Below are 7145 nucleotides of genomic sequence, written 5' to 3'. Positions count from 1 at the left end.
TTTGCCCCAGTAATCCCCTCTCCAGAAATCTGGCCCAGAGAAATAAATAATCAGAGACCTAAGATTTGAGCCAAAGAATTATGTAGAATATTAAAACACCTGAAAACAACCTAAAATATCTACATTCACCCAGCACGTAGAGGAAGCTGACATGACTTCCTTATGCAGTTGGGTTTTTTTGTTTTTTGTTTTTTTTTATTGGTGGAGTGGGTTGGTTTTCTTCATTGAGGTAACATGGGCTTGCAACACTGTATTCGATTTAGGGAAACAGGTTCACACCTCCTCAGATATGTCACCACACCATCCCCACTTCCTTATGCAGCTTTAAAAATAGGTTTCAAGAATAGTATTTAAAACTGGGGCAAACTTCCAATAGAATCAAGGGTTTAAAAACTGTATGAGGGCCGATCTCCAATTGTGTAAAAGAAAAAAGTATATGTAGTTACATAGGAAAAAGACGAACAGGAAATGCAACCAATGTTAACAATAACTATGGCTAATTTTTGTTGTTTCATAATATTTGTCTATTTTCTAAGTTTTTTAGAATGAGCATTATTAATTTAAAAACAAAAACTGTTCTTGAGAGATGAGGATAATGCTGACCTTCAGTTGTACTAAAGAAGTATTCATATGGTGGGACTTATTCAGATACTAAACGAACAACTGCCATCTTTGGACATTTTATTTTTTCTCTTTTACCAAAAGGAGGCTTTTTGCCTAATTTAGGTTTGGGGAGCTGGGCTTGCTTCCCAAGAATATTTGCATACCTCGTGGTTCAGGTGAAACCTCTGTCCTTTCTATGTGCACAGAGTGTACAGGCACAAGCCCTTCATGGTGATTATAGTTTTGCTCACATCTTTTGCTCCTTCCAGGTGGCCAGAATGCCCCTTGTCCTCAGGCTGCTCAGGGTGAGCAGCCTGCACGGTGCAGATGTGTGGCGAGGTGTGTGCACACTTGGCTATAGTGCAGTTAATCTCCTCAATTTTTCCTCCCAAAATAGCCCAGTCATTTACCTGCACCCCCACCCCATCTGCTGCTCTGACTGCTCTGCCTTCACCTGCCTCTTCACCCTTCACTCTTTCCTGGTGACTGTTCCTGAATTCATCATCTACTAACAGTATTTGGGCTGATTCTAGTTCACCTCCTTTCTCACCTCCAGATTTGTATAGCCAACCACCTAATGGCAGTTCTTCACCTTTCCATGGTTTTTCCCTCTTGGAGCCCTGCCTCGGAGCTAGAAACTTGGGGAATTATCCTTAATTCTTACCCACTCACCACCCACCCCCCAACCACATTGTATGGTTGTCAAATTGTACTGATCATGCTCCCCAAGCTCTCTTAGCTGTCCCCATCATCACTGATGATTCAGGAACCAGATGGTTTATCCATGTAGAAGGGTCCCCAGTGTAGTGCATGCCAACCCAGCAGCCAGTCAGCCAGGGCTGCCTTCCAAAGCTTCCTTCTCACCACCACCACACATGAAGTCCAAAGACCCCAACAGGATACCCCAGGCCGTCCTTTGACCTCTACCTGCCTTTTCAACCCCACATGCCTTTCCACCCCATCCTCCTTCCAGCCATTTCCAGCCACATGACTGGATGACCATTTCTTGTGCAATCTGGATCTTGCCCATCCTTGTCCCTCATCTCTTGTTCTACCCAAGCCCACCCTAACACATGGCACCCCCCACTTGACAAATCCATTTGCACAAAACTTCAGGGAGGTACTGAGGCCAGTACCTGGAGATTTGACACCTCCAGGGCCCGCCACTGCTTGGGGGAGAGCAGGACACAGACATGTGAGGGCCTAGCCTCAGTGGCTCCTCTTAGAGTGATTCTGATTTGTTCCAGTTTCTTCCCTCAATGCAAATTCTCGGTGGGAGATGGGGGTGTTTTTGTCTCCTAGAGCCTCATGCTGTCCTCGTAGTCCTGTGTCTCAGGCCCACAGACACCATCTCATCCCCAGGGAGCTCGTCTCGTCCTCCAGGAGACCCCTGCTCAGACCTTGAGACATCCCTCAAAGGCTATCTCCTGGATGGTTTTCTTGGAAAAGCAGATGACTGGCTAATTCTCTCATTTCCTCAGCAGCTTCCATCTCTCCTGGGGGGCCTGAGTCTAGCTCATCAGGGTTGTCTGGCTGACTCATCAGGCACCTCACCCCCCAGCCATGAGTTCCTGGGGCCAAAGTAAGTGTGACAACTTATTCCCTGGTGCCTCGCCCTGGGCCTGGCTCTTAGAGAGGCCCCAAGTCCCAGTCACTCCTGTGTAGACATTGTGTGCCAGAAAATAATTTCACTACTATTCACATTCAGGCTGCTTTGGAAGAGGCCTAGAACTTCCCCAGAACCCGTGAGAAATGAGCAGAATTTTTCATTTAGTTCAAAGAGTGCTTCCCAGAGCCAAAGACAGGGCTTATCACGTAGCAGATGCTTAATAGTTATTTCTCAAGTGAGTAAGTCTAGGAAAGAACTGTTCCTTCTCAGGAGCCATGTTAAATTTTAAAAACCTTCCTTGAACAGCAGGGGGCACAGGAGAACCCGGCTGGTCCCCAGGGAGCTGGAGCTTTGCTGCTTTAGCTCCTTTAACTAAAGGCCAGGCCCTGTGTTGGGACCTCGCTAACCCCCTCAGTCTGTTCCACCGGTCTCTGGAGAGCTTAACGCCAGGGTGACCCTCCTGTGCACCCCAGGCAGTGTGACTGTTGGTGGGGGTTCCAGGCAGGAAGACCTGATAGTCCCTTGGCCTCTAAATCTTAGTGAAATTGGTTTGTCTGACCCAGGCCCCCCCCCCTCCAAGATGTACACTCAGAATTGAATGTGCTGAATTTATTTTTGTTTGTTTCTAAGCTTCTTAGGTGGGGGTGGCGGGTTTGGTAGTGGTGTTTTAGCCTAATGCCTGAGATTCTACACCAAATTTGTGGTACTATCTCTGCCACCAAAAGCCTCGTGATCTTGGGTGCTCAGTCATTGCTGTCCCAGAGTATTTTAGGACAGGTGAGGAAAGCAAGTAGTTTCACACCACCTTCCTCTCCTCCAACGTGATAATTATTCATGGTTAAAAAAAACCCTGCAGGTTGTAAGCTAGAAGAAACTGTGATTCCTGCCCCATTTCCAGACAACATGGATGATGGAGTTATGATCTGTAGAGGAAAATGAGAAACGCTTCCCCCTCAGTCTGGTTCTAAACCTCTGTAATGACACACATAACGCCACCACATGCTGGGGCTGTGCCAAGCTCTGCACCAAGCGTGTTGCATTTATTTTATCATTAAAAACTTGCAGGACCTCTTGCAAGGTCGGAACTTCTATTCCCTCTTTGCAGATAGAAAGGCTGAGGTTCAGAGGCATTAACTTACCCAGAGCCATAGGGCTAAAAGAGCAGCAGACCTACTCAACTGTTTGGGTTTACAAAGCCCGTCTTTAATAACATTTAGTTATTAATAACTCTTAGTCTTTAGTAACTTCTGCCTGATATTTATATCAGGCAGCAGTTCTGTGGCTGCTGCAACAAATGACCACAAGCTGCAAGCAAACTGCTCAGAACTACAGATACCTATTCTCTTATAGGTCTGAGAGGCCAAAGTCCAAAATCAAGGAGTAGGCATGGTCACGTTTCTCTCCAGAGACATTAGAGTAGAATTCACTGCTTGTCTCTCCCAGCTTTGGGAGGCTGCTGGCATTCCTTGATTTATGGCCAGGTCATTCCCACCTCTGCCCTGTAGCCACGTCGCTTTCTCTGTGCCTGTGTCAACTTGCCTCCATCTTTTGAGGACACACATAACAGACTTTACTGCCTATCTGGAGAGCCAGGATCCTTAATTTAATCACACAAAAGAGCAAAGTTTCTTTTTCAATAAGGTAACAATACAGGTCCCAGGGGCTGGGATGTGGGTATCTTTGGGGGCCACTTTCCAGCCTACCACGCCCCATATACCTTTTCCTTACTAAATTTTTTATTCCTTTACAGACCTGAATTGTGTATATTGGGCACTGTGCTAGTTGGGAGCTGCTCAGCTGTTTGGGATTCCAGAGAGAAAGAGTCCTGGGGACCTGTGGGCATTGTGTGATCTATCACATCTACCTCCCAGATGCTCTCAGGATAAATAACAGGAGTGAGAGACATAAGGACAATCACAACAGCTAGCACTTATTACTGGCCTCACTGTGCTGATATTTACATATATTAACTCACCCGACCTCACAATAGCCCTGTCCCAATCAGGAGGGTGGCTTCACAGTGTGTACTCTGAATGTCCTAGGAGCACAGGGAAGAGGAGGGGAGGGTGTGGTCAGGGAAGGCTTCCTGCAGGAGGTGCCACTGTCAGGAATCTGGAAGGAAAGTTGCTGGCCAGAGGAAGGGGACAAAACAGGGTGAGGAGTGAAGAAGTGCTCCAGGTGGGGATGGGATGGGGTGAGGAATGCTTGGCCTTCTCACTCTTCCCCCAAATGGGTCTCTTGCTTCCCTGGGGTAACCCCCTCCATTCTGAGGTTCCCAGGCTCTGGGCTCTAGCATGGGTGTCCTCTTCTAGCTGCATCTGCTGGGCTGCACTTTGGGCTATGGGATTGAGTTGGGAGCCCTGGGGTTCTGATCCATGTCTACCTCTAAGGACCAAGGAAGCTTGTACATTGTACCATCTCCAAGGGTTCTGAGCAGGCCCCTGCGGGCTCCCAGAGCCTGGGAACTCATCGTTGATCACACTGGGTCATGACTGTTTGGCTACCAGTTCAGCAAGGACAAGGGCTATGGCTGCTTCCCTTTTTCCACACCCACACCCCAGCATGATGGTACAATATAAACACTGAATAAAAAAGAATGGGACAACCCAGAGCCCATGCCCAGTGGCACCAACTGAAGTAAAGCTGCAGTTTTGAATTTGCTGTGACCCTGTTGTTTGGAAGGAAAACCACCGATATGTTGGTGGGCTTCAGGCTTGGTTCACAGGGGAGTCATTCACATTCACATCTGAGGCACCCACTTCTGTCAGCTGAGGTGGGGGAGATGTCCCAGCTCCACTGTCTCCCCTCCTTTGGGGGGATTTGATGCCTGGGAGCACTTTAAGGTCCATTTCTTCATCTCATCGCATTAGCCCCTGTTTCTACCCATTTCCTTTCTGCGCTGAGCCTATGGGCAAGAAAAAAATGGGCACTAGCTGACTTTGAAGGAAGAATGTAGGAGTCCCGGGGCAGGTAGCAGGCCCCAGCTTTCACTCCCTGCCTTTCAGCCAGTGGGCTCACTGGACCTCCAGCAGCCAGTCTCTCCTCCCCTTGGCTCCCCCTGCTTCTCTCCCTCCTGCATTTCATAAGGCAGGTGGAAGGGGAAGTAATACCCAGACCTTTTGCATATATAATCTTCAGTTGCCCCCTAAGGGCACTACTTTAATTTTCCTCATTGTACAGATAAGGAAATTGAGACTCAAAGATATTAGTGTCTTGCTGAGGAGAATCCAACTAACAGAGCAGCCCTCACTCATCAGAGCGTGGCATTCATGGCCTCTCGTCCCTACTTCCCTACAGCTTGGTCTCACGACTCTCTTCCCAGAAGGTGCTCCTGGGAGAATTAAAGTATCAAGAAAAGGACAGATGAAGGCTAGGTTTGCCTCTGGAGCTGGGGCTGGAGAGAAGGAGCCTGGTTCACAATCAGAGAAACCATATGATTTGGTTATAGGCACAGGATATACCTGGATTTGAGCAGAGGCCACAGAGGTGTAACTGAGGCCCTGAGAGGACCATGCTATGCAGAGCTGGGTGCCAGCCTTCCTATCTGCGTTCCTACACCGCTCTTGGCCCTTGGGATGATGAAGTAGGACCCTATCTCTTCCAGGTAGGGGTTTCCTCTGGACCCACCCTTGACTGGAGACCAGAGACAAGAAGATGATTAAGACATGTCCTGTCTTGGAGGGTTTCCTGGTCTGGGGTGGGGGGGGGGGTGGGATTTTGGCCTCCCACCAGAGAATTATATAAATATAAATAAATAGGCACCTGGAGGAAGGGATCATAACTCAAAACGAACAGGCAAGATGGGGTGCTATCAGGGATGGCTTCATGGAAGAGGCAACTGACCTGAGCTTGAAGGCAAAAGTGGAGGTGGACTCAGCCAAGACCAGTACTGGGGTTGGAGGCAACTGGTGCTGCAAGGGCCTGGAGGGCTGAGCAATGAGCCAGGTCCTGCAGGGGACTCAAGTGGGACTGGCCTTAGCACAAGAGCTAGTGGAGATTCAGCTCAGCACTGCTGGGAGGAGGCTAAGGTCCAGGCCTGGAGGCCAAGATTTTGTTCAGGGTTCCAAATTTGGGTATTCAAGTGCTGCCAGGGAGGGGTGAGAACAGAAACCCAGTGAAGAGAGGGACCCTCCTAAGGAGCTGGGTGTCCCCAGGCAAGCTTAGTTGAAACCATTTGCTTTGCCTTCCTCCAGCCTGTGCCTGGTCCTACCTTAACCTCCCTGTCTCAGGGTCCCTGTTCCAGGCTGGGGTGCTGTGCCCTGCTCCTACTCTCTGCACCCTTTTCCAGCTAGGAGTTGGCCCCAGAAGTGCTGTTAGGGGGTCCTAAACCTGAAGACTACTCTGTTCCTTCTGAGGCCGCACAGGGGTTCAGAGCAGAAGTCTAGATTCATCTGGCTCTGGACTAGACAGGAGCCCTGGCCCTGTCTCACGGGCTGTGTGACCGAAGGTAAGCAGTTCAACCTCTCTGCGTCTCAGCCTCCTTGCAGATGGATGCAACCGCTGAACACCAAAATCCAGGAACGCCCAGGGCACACTGCGCGCGGGACCGCTAGGTGCCCACAATCGGCGCGATAAGCGGGGACAGGCTGGCCCGGGAGTAGGGGGCAGAGGGAGGCCCAGGGGCTGCTGGCCTCCGGGGCGCGGGTGGTCCCAGGATTCCGGCCTTCGTCTCCCCGGAGGGGCGGGGCCTTCGGGCGGCTTTGATTTCTGGGCACAGCCGCGCGCCCCCGTCCCGGTCGCGCGCGGAACGGGCGAGCTCGGCCACGCGGGAGAAACTGAGTCAGCGAGGGGGCGGCGGCCCGCGGGGGAGCGCGCGGCTCCTTTTGTCTGCAGCCTCCCGGCCGCGCCGCGCCGGCCCCTCCCCCGCCCGCCCGCCCGCCCGCCCGGCGCGCTGCTGACACGGCTCGGCCGCCGCCCCCGGGCGGAGGCTGCG

The sequence above is a fragment of the Talpa europaea genome (assembly GCF_964194135.1).
Source record: "Talpa europaea genome assembly, chromosome: 7".
NCBI classification, from domain to species: domain Eukaryota; kingdom Metazoa; phylum Chordata; class Mammalia; order Eulipotyphla; family Talpidae; genus Talpa; species Talpa europaea.
Note: the sequence above shows the minus strand (reverse complement) of the source record.